The sequence below is a fragment of the Amblyomma maculatum genome, chromosome 3 (genome assembly GCF_055883805.1).
Source record: "Amblyomma maculatum isolate TAMU_Amacu chromosome 3, ASM5588380v1, whole genome shotgun sequence".
Taxonomy (NCBI): domain Eukaryota; kingdom Metazoa; phylum Arthropoda; class Arachnida; order Ixodida; family Ixodidae; genus Amblyomma; species Amblyomma maculatum.
This window is the reverse complement of record NC_139346.1, coordinates 177,896,417-177,914,666: the sequence shown is the minus strand read 5'-3', so window position 1 is coordinate 177,914,666 and position 18,250 is coordinate 177,896,417. Positions and strand designations below refer to the sequence as shown.

Sequence of the window (18,250 nt, the reverse complement as noted above, 5' to 3'; positions counted from 1 at the left end):
GAGAACTACATTATGCAGAAGAAAAGTTCGGTAAGCGACGTGCGCTCTTTTAACGGTTAACTAAAAAACAAGTTAATTTATATGCATTGTGGCGTATATTATCAGTTCATATAAAAAAAAAAAAAAACCTAATGGCCTAACTGCAGATGTAATTGTGTAACTACTTAATGAAGGTTAATAAACTACAAATATGTAATCGCTGGTTGTTCAAAGAGAGCGCTAAGATCGTAATCAGCCTCATTTGTTGTTTAAACCCATACGGCGCTACTATATTTGTAAACTTTGAAAGTTTTGGTTTTGATTTGGGGTTATTTTTTACGCCAGCCGCAGCGTTGTACACTTGCTAATAATAAATTCTGTGGTGACTTTAACACTTTCGAAAAGGCAATATGACGGTGCTTTTCTGCAACTTGGTCAAACGGGGTTATGACGCGCGAAACATTTTTACGACAGTTGGGCTATATGCACATCTCAGCTCAACGCCATTTTGTTTAGTATAATGGCGTACCAACACCGAAATCTTCAGAAAGTTTCGGCGTGACGTGTGACTGTCACTTGTGGTTTGAAATATCAGTGAAGCCAGCGACGTGACATGTGTTGTGCGACAGTTTAAAAGTCCTTGCAGCGACCCCCGCTTTTGTGTGGCCGCTGGTAACCTTCCGGTGAGTCGCCATGCTAAAGCAGCTGTAGCTGCACTTTTATTGAACATCAGCAAATGTGCTGCAAGAACATCACCCTTTGACAACTATTGGCGGTGTAAACACCTGCCAGTGTAAAAAGACATCGATTGTCTTGTGCTGACACCTTTATTCATACATAGCGTTGAAAATTGTCTATTTAGTATTGCAGACACCAGTCGTCAATAACGGGCTAGACGTATTGTCGTGATCCACTGTTACAAAGCTCTGCGCACTTATACTGAAAAGTGAAATATCAGAACGGTTCTGGTTGATGCTGGACTCGTGTTTAGTACTGTAGTCTGCCGATTACTTCGTCAGTCAGAGCTAGTAGTAGCGATCTGCGAATGTGACACGCAGTTTAGGTCGCAGTCATTACCAACTTGGGCCTAACTCATCAGGAAGCTGATAAACGCCCACCTCATCTCACTGCCGTCATATTCGAATAAGAAAACGTAGCGCAGCCTTGTCGCTTTTAGATTGTAAAAGTTGAGCTGCGGACGGGCGCGTGTTACTGCTTTTGCCGCGGTAACGTCTGCTGACACTGTTCTCTGTTGCCTCATTCGAGATCACCGGTAGCTGAGCATTAGGAACTACAGTCATGGACAATATTTTGCGAGACGCCGGAGCCCCGTTTCAAAGCTGCCTCTGGGCCACTAGGCGGCGTGGTGCGCGCGTCGAGGTTGCGCGGGCCGATGACTAGGCGCATGCCCGTCCTATATGCGTCCGCTGGCCTTTCTCCTCGCTCGTTTTGTTTGAAGCGCTCCTTATTCCCCACTTGGGCGCGGCTGGCGCTGTTTACTGCTCGCGCCGCTCGAGCTATGCGGCCGTCGTGCTCGGCGTGCAGCCAGTCGAAAGCGATAACAGCGCTCGTGCACGGGGCCCGCCACCTTTATACCGAATCATTTAGATCTGTTTCTTTTTTTCTTTCAATAATAACATAACTTCTGGCATGCGATAAAGGTCTCGTTTCTGCAAACTGCCCACTGCGATGAAAACATCTCGATAAAAACACTCGGTCCTTATGCTTCAACTGCGAGCGTTAGCGTGCATCGCAACTCATTCATAGTTATTGTGCCGACCAAAAGCGTAAAAGAGAGAAATAATCCTTAAGCAACAAGTTTATTGTCATAAAACAAAAAATAAAAATAAAACAATGCAGACATCACTGGCAAACGAAAAATTCCTAATACTTGGTGAAACCGCCATCAGCAGCGATGACGCTTGCCAACCGGCGTGGCATCGATTCGTAAAGGGAACGAACCACATCTGTGTCCGCACGAAGCCTTTCCCATTCACCTCTGATCGCTTCCCAGAGTGTCTGCGTTGGCATTCCCAATGTGAGACCTCATCAGGTGAGCTTTCAATAGGCCCCACACATTTTCAATGGGACTCATGTCGGCTCCCTTCGGAGGCCATGGCAGCTGCCGCACGCCACGAGCGTCGAGAATAGCGCTCACTTTTCGAGACGTGTGTACAGGGCTCCTATCTTGTTGAAAAAGGCAGAATCCATCTGGGAATGGTCCGTCAAGGACATATGGCGTTAACACACTCTCAATGATGTCGACGTAGGCGTCCGAGGTGAAGGATCCGTCGACTCTAACCAGAGGCCCCAGTCCATTTCTTGACATGGCGCCCCATACAGCCACGGAACAGCGACCACTGGAGAACACATTTTGCACGTATGGCGGGTCGTATCTATATAGGAGAAGAAAATCAGTACAAAGTTATAATTTGGGTCTTATGCATCAGGTTGAGCGCGAGTGAAAACTAACTTTTCCGTGTAAACAGGTTTGATTAACAACTGTGAATCATTTCTAAATAGTTAGTACTTGAACCACGCTACTAAATGACAAGAGTTGTTTCGGAAGAGCAATTACTTTAGAGTAAATTGCGGCATCGGCACTAAGAAGCGTTTGCTAATGGACTCTCTTCGGAAGGGCGCTTCTGTCAACATCGTGCACCTCCGAGATATTGCATGCTGAGGAGGAGTATTCGGCATTGTTTACGACGTATATTTCATTTGGGAACACGAAGACAGCAGTTTGCCGCTATATCCTACTTTATTCGTATTCTTCATATAAAATATTCAGGATTTACTTAGACGCAAAAAAAAGGGTATCCATACCTGCAATTCACTGGCCTCCAAACTCGGCACTTCTGGTCCCAGCGGGTGGAAAAAGAAGACTCGTCCGAGAATATAACTTCGGACCAGTCGTCCACAGTCCACCCTTTCAGAGAGTTGGCGAACTCGAGCCGTTCCTTGCGCTGTTTAGTTGTCAGATGCGGCTTCTGGGCAGCCATGCACGATCGGAGACCAATTTCTTTGAGCCGCCGCCTGATAGTTTTAGCAGATATATTCAGTGCAAGTTCCTTGCGGATTTCTTCTGCAGTCATGAAGGGGTCGGCCACCGATGCCGCTATGATCAGGAGGTCATCTTCTTCTGTTGAAGCTCTCGGTCGACCTGGGCGCTTGGAATCTGCCAGGCTGCCTCCATTGCGGAAAACGCGAATGGTTCGGGCTACTGCAGATTTGGAACGACCGGTACGGCGAGCAATTTCTCGCTGGGGAACACCTTCCACGAAGAGACATGCAATCAGTCTCCTGTCGTCGATCGGCACTCTTGGAGGCATTTTGCAACTGGCAGGATTTGCGATGAAATTATATAGGTTTTCCTGGATGTCGCTAACCAATCATAAATCAAGTAACGTCGATGGCTGAGCAGAAAATATAGGCGTTATGTGGGAAGAGTGCTTGCGCTATCTCGCCTTTCTACGATCAGACGATGCAAGCATGTGCTCATCAGCCTTATCACGTCAGAGTGACTTTTAAACAACTATAGTTCGAAAATTACGGTATTACATCACATAAAATGACAGTACTACATTTTACGGCCTTACGTCCCCGACGTGATAAGGCTGATGAGCACATGCTTGCATCGTCTGATCGTAGAAAGGCGAGATAGCGCAAGCACTCTTCCCACATAACGCCTATATTTTCTGCTCAGCCATCGACGTTACTTGATTTATGATTGGTTAGCGATATCCAGGAAAACCTATATAATTTCATCGCAAATCCTGCCAGTTGCAAAATGCCTCCAAGAGTGCCGATCGACGACAGGAGACTGATTGCATGTCTCTTCGTGGAAGGTGTTCCCCAGCGAGAAATTGCTCGCCGTACCGGTCGTTCCAAATCTGCAGTAGCCCGAACCATTCGCGTTTTCCGCAATGGAGGCAGCCTGGCAGATTCCGAGCGCCCAGGTCGACCGAGAGCTTCAACAGAAGAAGATGACCTCCTGATCATAGCGGCATTTGTGGCCGACCCCTTCATGACTGCAGAAGAAATCCGCAAGGAACTTGCACTGAATATATCTGCTAAAACTATCAGGCGGCGGCTCAAAGAAATTGGTCTCCGATCGTGCATGGCTGCCCAGAAGCCGCATCTGACAACTAAACAGCGCAAGGAACGGCTCGAGTTCGCCAACTCTCTGAAAGGGTGGACTGTGGACGACTGGTCCGAAGTTATATTCTCGGACGAGTCTTCTTTTTCCACCCGCTGGGACCAGAAGTGCCGAGTTTGGAGGCCAGTGAATTGCAGGTATGGATACCCTTTTTTTTGCGTCTAAGTAAATCCTGAATATGTTACATGAAGAATACGAATAAAGTGGGATATAGCGGCAAACTGCTGTCTTCGTGTTCCCAAATGAAATATACGTCGTAAACAATGCCGAATACTCCTCCTCAGCATGCAATATCTCGGAGGTGCACGATGTTGACAGAAGCGCCCTTCCGAAGAGAGTCCATTAGCAAACGCTTCTTAGTGCCGATGCCGCAATTTACTCTAAAGTAATTGCTCTTCCGAAACAACCCTTGTCATTTAGTAGCGTGGTTCAAGTACTAACTATTTAGAAACGAATCACAGTTGCTAATCAAACCTTTTTACACGGAAAAGTTAGTTTTCACTCGCGCTCAACCTGATGCATAAGACCCAAATTATAACTTTGTACTGATTTTCTTCTCCTATATAGATACGGCCCGCCATACGTGCAAAATGTGTTCTCCAGTGGTCGCTGTTCCGTGGCTGTATGGGGCGCCATGTCAAGAAATGGACTGGGGCCTCTGGTGAGAGTCGATGGATCCTTCACCTCGGACGCCTACGTCGACATCATTGAGAGTGTGTTAACGCCATATGTCCTTGACGGACCATTCCCAGATGGATTCTACCTTTTTCAACAAGATAGGAGCCCTGTACACACGTCTCGAAAAGTGAGCGCTATTCTCGACGCTCGTGGCGTGCGGCAGCTGCCATGGCCTCCGAAGGCAGCCGACATGAGTCCCATTGAAAATGTGTGGGGCCTATTGAAAGCTCACCTGATGAGGTCTCACATTGGGAATGCCAACGCAGACACACTCTGGGAAGCGATCAGAGGTGAATGGGAAAGGCTTCGTGCGGACACAGATGTGGTTCGTTCCCTTTACGAATCGATGCCACGCCGGTTGGCAAGCGTCATCGCTGCTGATGGCGGTTTCACCAAGTATTAGGAATTTTTCGTTTGCCAGTGATGTCTGCATTGTTTTATTTTTATTTTTTGTTTTATGACAATAAACTTGTTGCTTAAGGATTATTTCTCTCTTTTACGCTTTTGGTCGGCACAATAACTATGAATGAGTTGCGATGCACGCTAACGCTCGCAGTTGAAGCATAAGGACCGAGTGTCTTTATCGAGATGTTTTCATCGCAGTGGGCAGTTTGCAGAAACGAGACCTTTATCGCATGCCAGAAGTTATGTTATTATTGAAAGAAAAAAAGAAACAGATCTAAATGATTCGGTATAAAGGTGGCGGGCCCCGTGCACGAGCGCTGTTATCGCTTTCGACTGGCTGCACGCCGAGCACGACGGCCGCATAGCTCGAGCGGCGCGAGCAGTAAACAGCGCCAGCCGCGCCCAAGTGCGGAATAAGCAGCGCTTCAAACAAAACGAGCGAGGAGAAAGGCCAGCGGACGCATATAGGACGGGCATGCGCCTAGTCATCGGCCCGCGCAACCTCGACGCGCGCACCACGCCGCCTAGTGGCCCAGAGGCAGCTTTGAAACGGGGCTCCGGCGTCTCGCAAAATATTGTCCATGACTGTACTTGACACTAAACCGGAACAGTGTTTATGGCATATGTGCGCTCTGCAATCGCTTAAGTGAGCACTGGTAGCGAATTTGTTCTTGCAGGTCGCGTGGGGTTGAAAGCATGTGCTCGTTCGTTTCGGTGCGGAGGGTGCATGGCTGTGTCAGGTTTTTTTGTTTGGCCTCCGAAACGGGGTCAGCCGCGTGGAAGCGACACCTGCATTCCACATTTATTCCCGCGTCTCGTCACTGTAACTCGGCGAAAAACATCGTGAGAGGGGAGCTTGCGTCGTTATGTCGTAATATTTCATTTGCCGGCATCCACTTTCTGCTGCAAGTTTCGTTCTTGTATTGCACCTGCTGCATCGCTTCAAAGCTCCGGTGCGTTCGATAGGAGCTGCAGTAAGAAAAATATACATACATATATATTCATGTATGACCTCGTCTTCAAACTGCGGTGAAGTTGTTTTTCGTGGTCTTTGTTTCCTGAAAACTTTTGCAGGCACTTGTACACGTGCGCTAGATGACGCGTACTGTCTCGCGCTTCACCTACATAAAACTTATCGGAAGTATTTTCAGTTTAGTGTTAAAGACTTCTAGCTCTCATTCTTGGCTTGCAAAGTACTTGTTGAAGGTAACTCAACATTCAGTTGTTTTATTGCCTGTTGGGAATTTCCTCTCCACTTGATTGGCAGGTGCTGCTCGGAGACTCTGTGGCAACGGAGCCAAATCTACGGGGGCGGAGCTTTCCTAACTGGGTTACTACGCCATGTAGTTCCGAGTACCGGGCCTCGGCTGCGGTTTCAGCACCGCGCACGACGTACGCTGTCAACAACAGACGCGCGTGCGAACACGCGTCTGTCAAAAATTCTAGAGGGCACTTTGGACTACTAGTGTGCGATGAGGCGAAAGCCATTATAGGGGGTGGATCGTAGCCCTCCACTACGGCACCTTTATCTCCCTCTTTTCCTTAACTCCCACCTTCCTCCCTTCCTTTACGGCGTGGTACATGTGTTCGCGGAGAATTGTGACAGATACTGCGCTTTTTCTCTACTGTACTAACGCCTTCTAGACATATGGGTCTGCTTCTGTTTGCTGTGTGGTGCGATGTTCGAGGAAGCGGCATATGAAAGCCGCCGCACGGAGCCTGGATGGGACGTCCGGCGATGTCAGCTTCGTATATGCATGAATCGCCTGGTGACGTCATGACCTGTAGTGACGGTACAGCTCGCGCACCTTGTCGGACACAACCAGCATTTAATTGAATGCATCAAAGTTCACCGGCGCTCTATAATTCGTTTACAGGAAAGGAAAAGCGCAGTATCTGTCACTCGTGGAATCCCGCTATCATCCGCATGGTAGGCAAGGGGAATTATGAAGTGCGTTTCACGATCTGGGGCGTAGCGCAGTTGATGAAGCGCTGGGCTGGGGATCCAAGGGCTGGAGGTTCGATTCCTGGTGGAGACGGAGTTTATGAATTTATTTTTAACTCTCGCTCTCGGAAACTGACACCTTTGTTGACAGCATTCTGTCGACAACGATGAGACATTAAATGTTCAGCAAGGCTTTCGACTGGGCGAGTTGGTATTGGTTCATAAAGAAACCAGCCAAAAGACAGAAAAAAAGGTTGCACACAGGACGTACACAGGAATGGGCGGAGAAAAGCGGCAGACGCATTCCACCCGGCCCCGCTTACGCAGCTTGCACTTTGGGAAATTGTCGACAGGCCGCGCAGCCATCGACATGAACGTTGCGTATTAAACTCCCGCTGTACTGGCTAGTACTGTAGCATAAGCCTGATACAATAATAAGGTTAATAGTTCCCTAATGGTATAACATTCCAGAGCATCACCTGCGAAAGTCTGAGGCACTATGTTCTTGCGCGGAGCGAGCTGGTGCGTTTCGGCTCCGTAGTTTGCGCCTGGGGCAATGGCCAACATTCAAGATTCGGAAGCTTGGGAGTGAGTCCCTTCTACAAAGCGAAAACCTTGAGACCCGAAAAGAAGTCGTCCGCCTTGCGGCTGAGGCCGTGAAGAATTAGTGTATTCTTGCGCACTTCTAGTCGTGGAGTCCCAGCCCCCTATTCGGGTCTGCGTACCTAAGTAGGGGAGTAGGGGAACCTCCTACATCGGTGGCAGTAAAGTTTTCAATCAATCCGCCACATTGCCACAAAAAGTTGTCCCCGAGTTTTAGGTACCTTAGCCCGGTGGCAGTCATTCCCCCCACAATCCTATTGTATATCAGGGGTGGTCACCCTGCATTTTTTTTTTTCATTTTTCTTATTTTCAGCAGCGCTCTCATGACCATTTTCTTATTTCGTGCGTCACGAGTTAGTCAGATTAGCACCTCTGCTTTGGGTGTCAAAGGAAAGCGATTCCGGCGCGATAGCCGCGCTATGGGCCAATGATGGAAAGTAGCGCTTGTAGCAATTATTTTTCTTTTAAATTTCTGGTTAATTTGTGTATTATATTCATAGCGGTCGTCAGTCTTCCGAATAGCGAATCTTTGGTCAGAACATGATAAAAAGTGATAGCAGCAAACCGAAACACGGCTACTGGAGGTGATGCTTCGTCAACGTTCTCACTATGAATAGACTATAAGGTAAAGAACAGCGCGAAAACGAAGAGGAGACCACACAACACAGCGCCTGTATTGTGTGATCTCGTCTTCATTTTTGCGCTGCCCTTTCTATCATAAACCCTGACTGCTCATTGGAGGGTCAAATTCTAAAGTTAAAGCTCAGCTACTTTGTTCATCTGATGAGAAGAGAGGAGTCGCTGGAGAAAGATTTGATGTTGGGAAAGGTTGAGGGTCACCGGAGAAGGGGTAGGCAGCGAACGCGATTGTTAGATGGCATCCTCGAGGCGCTGCAGAAGTTATGCGATGTTAGGAAGATAGTGAGAGACCGGAAAGCGTGGCGGGATATGGTCCATAGAGTCACGAAGAGTCGGACACGACTGAACTGAACTGATGATGCACCACCTAGCCCGCCAATATGCACTTGGATTACATTTCTCACTGGAGTCATTTAGTTCTTAAAGCATCTCAGACATCACTTCCATGTTTGAAAGAACTGCTGTGCGCGCTTTGAACGAATCAAAATTGCATGCTAACGATGAAGTCGCTTGAAGTTGAAGTCTTTTTGATAACAGAATGCAAACCTGAAGATTTCGGATACGCGCGGGAAGCGGAAATAAAGCGCGGATGGTACGGAGGTTCGGACCACTGTCGGTGACGGTGATCATAACAGCTCCGGTTTCTTGGTGACAGTAATGAATGCAGAACTCGCAGTTTAGGCACTAATTTATATTTGTAAATCGGTCAAGAAAGTCAGATTTGCGCTGATGGTGGCGTCATGCCGTGAATTTTTGTTGCAGCAAACATGGTAGTCGCCTGGAACCGCATTTAAAGATTGCGCCACAGCATCACACAAACAGCTATTTTAGGTCATACCAACGTAAGTCCGCCTTCTTTTCTCTTTTTCAATATATTACAGCTACTTTTACTTATTAACCTTGCTTTATTCGATTTTAAAGTGCTTTCAAAAAGAAATCACATCGGCAGCGCTGCTACTGGCTGAAACGGTTGTTTGCATCTAATATATTGCTGAGCGTATTTAATTTATCCGTCTTATTCTATTCATAAGTACCTCAATACTCTCAAACATAGCTTTAAAAATAAATTCCTACATCTTAGTAACGCCACGGGCTACACGACACGGCAGTCATCCGTAGAGTTGCGTAAAATCACTACAGCGCGTTGCACAATTACATGCACGCCATAAAATGCTTCTCACACCTAAACCGCTGAATCTTTCCAGCTCAACTTCCACACAGCGTTTCGTCGTATTTTTTACACCAAATTTGGTGTACTTGCCTGATGCGGTGAGAAAAAGTTGGGTGTTCGCATTGTTTGTGGTAGCAGCGAAACAAACAAAAAAAAAAAAAAAAAAAACTGCATAGCACTATAATTACTGTCTCAGCGATGCCACCGGTGGCGCCATCTCGTGTTGTTTCCAGCAACACCCCCAAAGTGATCGGTGAAGGTATGTAGGCGGGCGGTGTTATTTTGATGAAGGTTTGACGAGTTTTATCAAATGCTTTATGAATAACAATCAGCATTTGGCCAAAAGCACTAAACTGCAAGAGTTTTTTCGTGTATCGCAATAAATCTTTTAGAGCTCGGAACGCAACGAGGTGGCGCCACAGGCACCATCGCTGCTGGGACAGTGGCTTATTTTGCTTCGCCACTGCTACAGAGGATGCGAATATCCGAATATTTCTGATCGAATCAGGCAAGTACCACAGACAAATTTGGTCTAATTGCCATTTCTGTGCGAAATTTGAGCTTTAAGGATTCAGAAGTTTAGATGGGAGAATCATCCTACGGCGTGCACTTAGTGCTGTATGGGCTGGTGCAGGTGGCGTCATAAGTATAGTGAACTAAAATACTAGAGTCTTAAGGGACGCAGAGGGGTGGCTGGAGAGAGAGGAATGCTGGCAACACTGACTGGATGGGAGACGGCATTACGAGAACGTCATGGATGTTGGGATGTGCGCGTGTGGTGGTGCGCGAGTGATCCGCGTTGCGTGGTCGTGGTGGGCTCGAGTGTGAGCCCGTTGCGCGTTGCGTTCTGTGCGCAAACTGTGGAGAACTAAGTGGGGACTCCGGCGTGAGGCTGTGTGTGTGAATAAATCATTCCCTTGACAGTGCAACGCGCTGTGCACTAACTGTAGATCGTGTCCACTACCGTGTCGAAAAATTAAGTTTTAAATTCTTCGGCTGTGTTTCTCAGCTCCACAGACGGGCATGCGTTAATTTGGGGATAGAGCTTTCGAATGACGCAAGAAAAAAGAAATGTTGAAAAATTTACGTGCGGCAATGCGAAATCATTTCGCTTGAACCAACGACCCTTCATATTGAAATAAAACAGCGCAAGGAACGGGACGAAACACGGAGGGAAACGTGTTTCGCCCCGTTCCTTGCGCTGTTTTATTTCATTATGCAGTACCAACTAGCACGGCATCTGGCACTTCTGACTCTTCATATAGTGCGCGTTGCTTGTTCGCCCGTGTTCGAACCCCAGTGCCAACTGATTTCAAAGAATTTCTTCTGTTTACTGAAATCCCCCAGCACAGGAACGTCTTCACCAATGTTGGCTTCATTCGGCTTCATTCGTTGGCCTCATTTGAAACTTGTCGGATTTTTTTTTCCAATTGACGCAAGACGACAAACAGCGACATCGCTGGGTCTTCAGCAGAACGAGCTCCGTACGCTATCGCGTAAAATCTACGATCGAAGCGGTTGACTCAAGCGATTAATCGATTGAGGTATACGTGAGGCCTCCGCTGCGCTACAGACGAAAATCTTGGAACGTTGCCGCCTGTTGAAAAAGAAACTATGCCGAAACAGAAAGGTATGATTGAAGCTAACTTCTAGATGGGGAGATGTGCATAAGCGCGCGAAAATTTTAGCTTGGAAGCGCGCGCAAAACCAACGTTCTTTAGTATTTTAAAATTCTATATTTTAATAAATGCGAGAGATACATCTGTGTGGCCTATGCTGGGGGGGTTTAAAGCAAGGGGGACATAATGTACTTAGCAGAGCTTGTTATTAGACCGTTAATTAACAATAATTAACTAATGAAATTTTACTTTTGAATTTAGTGAGCAGTATTGTATTGCGAAGTTTGAGGCCGTCAACATCAAAGGTGCGTCTTTTCAAATTTTTCTCAATCGGCAATGTAGTTCAATTTAATGAACACCAAAAATAAGCATTTAAAGACTAGTTGAGTCGGGTTTCCCGCAGTGCAAAATTAGATAATGACATCATTACGCTTGGTAATGTCGCTAAAATCATGTCAACTTCTTAAACATTATCGAATACAAAAATGGCGTCTGTTTTTATTCATAAGAAATGCTGTTGACGTCGTTTTGTGAAACTACAATGCCGTAATAGTGACCCAGCGTCCAACGAGTTTTGAAATGTCTATTCGTAATGTTTGGTAAATCGAACCCCGCTGCAGATTAAAAATATTTTAAAATGTTATTACATCTGATGCTGAGGGCCTCGAACTTCATAATACTGCGACAATTCAAAATTCAAAAGTTGATTAGTTAATTTTTGTTGTCTAATCATCAAGCCCTATCATTATGTGTGCCCTGCTGTAAAACTCATCATGCACTGACCACACATGCGCGTCTCACGTAGTTTTTAGAGTATAGATTTTCAATGACAGTTATAAAAAGACATCTTGTATGATGGGCGAGCTATGGGACTGGCGCAGATTGCGGGTTCGCATTGTACGCAGCAGCAACGAATTAAGCACCCTTACCTAACTTGCTGCGAGCAAAAAGTTACCGCAATATCAAAGCTCCGTGTGCAGTTTCACCACAAACTACTGAGCGGTTAGGCCGGAGAGATACAAGACGCCGCAGTAAACACGTCAGTACGCAGTCAACTTCAAGGGTGCCGGATTAGAATTTGGTTCTGCAGCAAGTTTTAGGATCCGCTTCATCACCTGCTAAATGTCATCTACAAGTGAGATTCACTACTAGAAACGCAGAGAGCAGATTGCGTTTAGGCAAGAGGCTGCGGATGTTGGCATATGACAACGATAGTGAATGACTGTTCAGTGCACTCGACTGGTGGGGATCATTAGCACGTGTACTGTTATCTAGCTATCTGTTCAACGGCACAACACTGTCTGAAGTGCTGTCATTCGACCGAACCAGCTCTTAGGCTTCGCGTGAGATTAGCCGTTTTTACAGAATATAAATGGTGAAAAGAGTGGCATTCGTTGACGCTAACAATTTCGGTTCGTCGACAAACGGCGCCTAGCATCCGGAAACATGAGCCGCGAAAGACGTTAGTTCCGATCACAATGTATTACTGACACTTGATGGAAGGTTATCAAATCAAAGACCCAAAGAAAAATAAAAACGCCACATGCTTCCGCATCATACGTTTGTGGATGTGTGTAACCAAGGGCCGCGTAGGTGCAGTCCCCTTCTGTTGGCTGGCGGTGCCTTCAGTGATCTTCTCAATGACCAACAGTCGTTTAGAGCAGCTTATGTACTGTTTTCAACGCCTCATAGCCATTCGCGTGTGTTTCTACAATGTTCCAGGGTATGCTAGTCCCCCGTTGACGGTGGCGCCACCTCTAGGTCGATCTCAAATGTTCCGAGTTTCCCGGCGTTTGTCCAGTCGTTGAGTCTTGAAAGGTGGCACTTCGGAGCCAGTTGTTGCGTCAAAATAAACGGTCCTGAAAGAATTCAACACGATGAAGTTATAGACAGATTTCGAGCGATGTTTGCCTTATGCTGGTCGAGTTCATGCAGTGCACTATTTTTAGCATACTCCTGAAGCACAGGAATGGGAGTGATACAGTCTCTCGATTGATAGTTTCAAGGGAGTAAGTACATTGTGTGCGCGTGACGCCTGGTGTATTGTCTGTCTCTTTAATTGTTCTCTTTTTGCTCGCGCATGACAACTTACCTGTAGTACATATTCAGACAGGACATTAGTTGCTAGCGTTTCCTGTTCGTTTCTTTCGTTTCTCCGCGCGTCTAATTGAAATATGCAGAAATAATTGTATATTGTTTTGTTAAAAAAAAAAAAGAAAAAACTTAACTAAAACAGATTATTTAATGTCGACGGCCGTTAACGATGTCTTGGCCCTATATTTAGCGCCGTGGAAAAAATTCGCAGTACATTACTGCGATTGATATAGAGAGTAACGCGTTAGCAAGGGGCTCCGATTGCGTGAGCGCATTGACTAATTGCACCTTCTCCGCATATATAGTAGGCTGTGCCAGCTAACTTTAGCTAAGGGTTAAAAATAGAACATTTGAGGTAGGTGAGGGAAACTATTTGCATATGGCTACCAGCCGTCTTGCGCGCCACAGGCAGTTTTTGTTTTGCAATTAACTAATTAATAATTAATATAATTTTTAATTTACGAAATATTAACTTTATTCAAATATCCTAAAGGCCCTTCACGGGCATTACATAGGGAGGTTACATGGTTACATTTAAGAAAATATGGTCCACACTTAAACATGCAGTACAATACCAATTCAAAGCACTTATAGATGGACACAAAAATTGATAATGTGGCTAATAGTAACAGCAGAAATGCGAAATTGATATTATGCTGAATGCGGCCTATTTACTAAGACTTTATGTTCTAGAATTTCTTCCGTTTCTGTACGAAATCAGTATCTGATGTGGAAGCGATGTCTGCAGGTAACTTGTTCCAATGGTGGATGGCGAGAAATAATGGTGAATGACTGAGGAGATGGGGACGTGCAAACATGGGTTCAGTTTTGAAGTTATGATCTAAGCGCGGGAAGATACGATGGGCGGGTCTGATATAGCATGTAGTGAACGATGAGTGAATATGATACAGCCTGTGAGAATAAGATAATAGTGCTAGCAGTCTTCGCTTTTCAAGTGATGATAAGTTCAGCAATGTTTTGATAGCGGTCATGCTGCAATGACGAGAGTAGTTTATAGTTATAAATCTAGCTGATTTATTCTGAACCGACTTCAATTTGTTAATTAGGTACATTTGATGCGGATTCCAAATTAAATAGGCGTATTCTATTCTCGAGCGGACGAGGGCAGTGTATGCCAAAAGTTTAGTGGCATGTTTAGCTTGGTGACGTCTGATGAAACCAAGTGCTTTAGGTGATTTACTTAGTTTGCATCGATGTGCTTGTTCCATAGTAAATTTAGTAACCGTCGTTCCGCCCGACCAGGAGTTGGCGCGAACTGGTTCGTTCTCCAGACAGGGACCCGTTGCACCACCAGCGGTGCTGCTCCGTCAGGGACGGGTATCTTAACACAAGACTGAAGGGTCTTGACAGATGAACTTGATTATGAGCTTTATGTAGTACATCTATTTACATATGTACACTTTTACAAGATTGAAAAGACATGACAACAACTGGAACCTGTTGGTCGGTCTTCCCGGGAGAGACTCCCAAATTCGGCAGAGCCGATGGTGCAGAGCACCTACCTAAGACCCGATCCAACCAAGAACACCCAACGAACCTTCGGCAACTTCAGTTTACACCTCGGGTTCACACCCCTTGGCTCGAGCTATCCAATCACTGGCCATAAGCGGCGTGATTGGGCCAAGAAAATTCACCCTCGCCCCGTGCCCGGCCACCGCTGTCTGCAGCGCTCTTCCCACACTGAAACAGTACAGGCAGGTGACCCATGGAGCTTCTTTTCTTTTTTCTTTTTTTAGTTTAGGGGAGGTTGACCCTGTGAGCACTCGCGAAGATGTTCGTTCCCACGCGTCTGGCACGCACCTGTCTGACCATCCGCGGACGACACCTGTCTCCTTCGCTTCTACACAAGAGACGCTGCCGACGCTTTGCGGCGCATTCCTTCGAACGAGATAGGGAGCGGCTCCCGCTTCCCATTCAGGAACTCGAAGGGGATTAACTAAGCAATGCGCCACCACCTGCGCGCTAGGCGCCGGTTTACTCCCCAGCCTCTTTTTTTCGACTTCCAGTCTACAGGGCAATGTATGCCCCCGCGCGCACCTTGACGATCCCTTACAGGCCCTCTCCAAGATTTTACAAGGGGCCTAAATGGCACCTTTAAAATTAAAACAATCAAGGGATCGTCCTACGTGACGACATCGTCTCGATCGCGGGTGCCCAGTAACAAAACACTAAAAATTGGCCCCAACAATCCAAAACAAAAACAAAATGCACACAAAATGCACAATGTTGCATGCACGGCTCGCTCCTTGATTGAAGTCCGAGTTCGCGTATTGTGTTCAGTTCACGCACAAGCACGTCCAGCTCGCGAACACACCACACACACATGACCGGAACGGAACGTTCATTTGCACTCATCTGAGAGCAACGTGAGCCTCCTCAGTCGCGCCAACAGCCCCTGTGTGCGTTTGAGCCACCTTGCTAGTCTGAACAGACAGACTTAACGCTTTGCGATTATTCGCTAGGCCACCGCCACAATGGGGTGGACACTGGATGGCTTGTGCCCTCCCGGATCGAAAATACTTGTTGAACCTCTAGGTTCTAACACCAAATCATGCAGCGGACCCGAGGAGGGGTCCTTCCCGTTGCGCGGCGCGAATGAGTCGAGTGGCGCGCATGTAGCACCACCCTTGCACCTCCTGTTCATACTAGTGCGGCTGGATTTTATCCGCTTGCGCCTTGCATCATGAATAGCGCTGTTCCGCAATCCGGCTTTCCCCACACGAGCAGTACGCCTGTCCCTTGGCATTCTGTCTGGTGTAGAGCACAAAGCCCCTTTACTGACGGAACAAACCTTCCGATTGACGCGCACTGCTTTACCTGCGCCTTCCGGCTTGATAGCATCACCTGAGTATGAGCTCAGCTTGCAGTTGCCTGATGACTGACGTTTGTCAGGTAGCACTCTCCTGTTCACGTTAGTGTCACGTGCATCGAAACTCACATTTTCACGCCCTTTCTGAGGTTCGTTCTGCTGACGCGTACAGCTCAGCTCCAAAGATGATGCACTAGTGCCCTCGCGTCTGGCCTCTACCGTCACACCGCTGACCTGAACCACTGGATAGACAGGGTGAGCAATATCTGTCTCAAATACCCTAGCGGTGTATTCCACTGGGATGTTTTCTTTTCGCGCACCTGACAAGCTGGAGGCATCAACCTTGTACTCGGCAAAAGAGCATACAGGCATATTACTGCCACCCTGACTGTTTTCAGCTTCCTTAGTCTCAATGGCCTTCTGTTCCTCGTGACTGGGTAGCTCGTTTTCGCCGCCAGCCTCTAGGGGTGGCGCTAAACGTTTACAGAATTTGCACATTACAGGTACCTTGCCTTTGCTATCTTTCGCTTCCGCGGAGTCCGCCTCTAAAACTTGCGCCAATTCGGCGCCCGCCACACCAGCGTTACTTAGGACGTCTCCGCATTCCGCGACACTGTGCTCAAAGGTTCCTGCTGCTGGGCAGGTGTTACTGCCTCCTGGCGCGCTGCTTGCACCTAAGTGAGCTATGTTCTGTGGCGCATTTCTCTGTCCCAGCAGAACGTTGTTTTCCAGCGTCGGTAATCTATCCTCGGAACGTTTCGTCCGTGCTACCTCGCTGACTACTCTTAACTGTTTGAGCATAGCTACCTTCACCTGTAGCTCTTGGCGTTTTGCTACTGTTTTTCTGAGTTCTAACTCTAAGTCCTGAGGCGTTTCTTCGTAGAGAAGCGCCTTCCCTCCATTCACTTTGGCGAGCTGAGCCAAAAGCTCATTTAAGCGCGCCTTCTCTGTTTCCAGCTGGCTCGCCATATCACCTAGGATATGATTACCCTGCCGGCTCGAACACACACAGAGGCGCGAACAATGCGACTGAAGAAACTCACGGTTTCGATGCGCCGGTCCACATTGTTTGCTCCATGATGTTGGCGTCCGCCTCCACCTTCACCGCACTTTACGATGAGCTGCCGCACGCTGCTGGTCCTGTGCTCGTTTTCGCCGCTTTGTTGTGGCTGGCCGGAGACCGGTGAGCCTTTCTTCCCGGAGCGCTGCTTTTCCTGCAGCCTCGCGTTGCTGGTTCACTGCCGTGGTCCTTGTTGCTGTCTCTGCTTCCGATGACTGGAGCTTGCTTGCCGTCACCTTCAGTCTCCTCCGCTGCCTTCTTTGCCTCTACTTGACTCGTAGAGACGTCCTGTCCGACTGCGCCAGTAAATTTAACTACCGTTGCAAAGACATATGGCAACAACTGGAACCTGTTGGTCGGTCTTCCCGGGAGAGACTCCCAAATTCGGCAGAGCCGATGGTGCAGATCCCTTACATCCATGTTAGATCAGACGAAAGATGAGCACCTAGGTATTTCACTGTACTAACATTCTCAATGCGATTATACTACTCATGAAAGAAAAATGATTGAGGCCTAGAACTGCAGTGGTAAATATTACTGTGTTTTAGAGACCTGACCAAACGGCGATTAGGCCAGCTTGTAAAGAGTTAGCATCGGCAGGGCTACACAATCGTCAGCAGATAATCTTATAGTAGAAGTAATGGTGTCACTTATGTCATTAATCTAGATCGAGAATAGAATTTGTCTAAGTACTTAGCCTTGCGCAACGTCAGATTTTACCAAGGTTGGGGAAGAACAGCACCAATTTATATAACTATATTGATAACGGTTAGTAATCCAGGTAACAACCTTGTTTTTTATTTCGAGACTACTTGGTTTTAGTGATAAACGATTATGGGGTACTTTATAAAAGACGCAGTATCTGTCACTCTTGTTCTGGGGACACCTGACCCGCGCCATAAAGGAAGGGAAGAAGGTGAGAGTGAAAGTTGAAAGAGAGGAAGAGGAGCCGCAGGGGAGGGCTTCAGAGTGATTTCGACCGCCTGGGGATCTCTAACGTGCATTAGTTATGGTTTTGATTCGTGTTGCTGCTGTTTGGCTACGGTTATTTTTTGGTATCATTTTCAG

At 47.1% G+C, this 18,250-nt stretch overlaps 1 protein-coding gene across 2 annotated transcripts in view; it reads left to right on the top strand.

The window, feature by feature from the left end:
* The first annotated feature begins 460 nt into the window (after positions 1-460).
* The window catches only part of gus (splA/ryanodine receptor domain and SOCS box containing gustavus), a 56,486-nt gene continuing 38,696 nt past the window's right edge, over positions 461-18,250 (top strand). Inside the window, exons 1-2 of one of the 2 annotated variants that reach the window (XM_084598775.1) lie at positions 461-662; positions 9,171-9,250. The gene's annotated coding sequence lies outside the window, so the exon portion shown is untranslated. The remainder of the gene's footprint in view (positions 663-9,170; positions 9,251-18,250) is intronic. The other variant, XM_084598774.1, reaches the window with a different exon arrangement.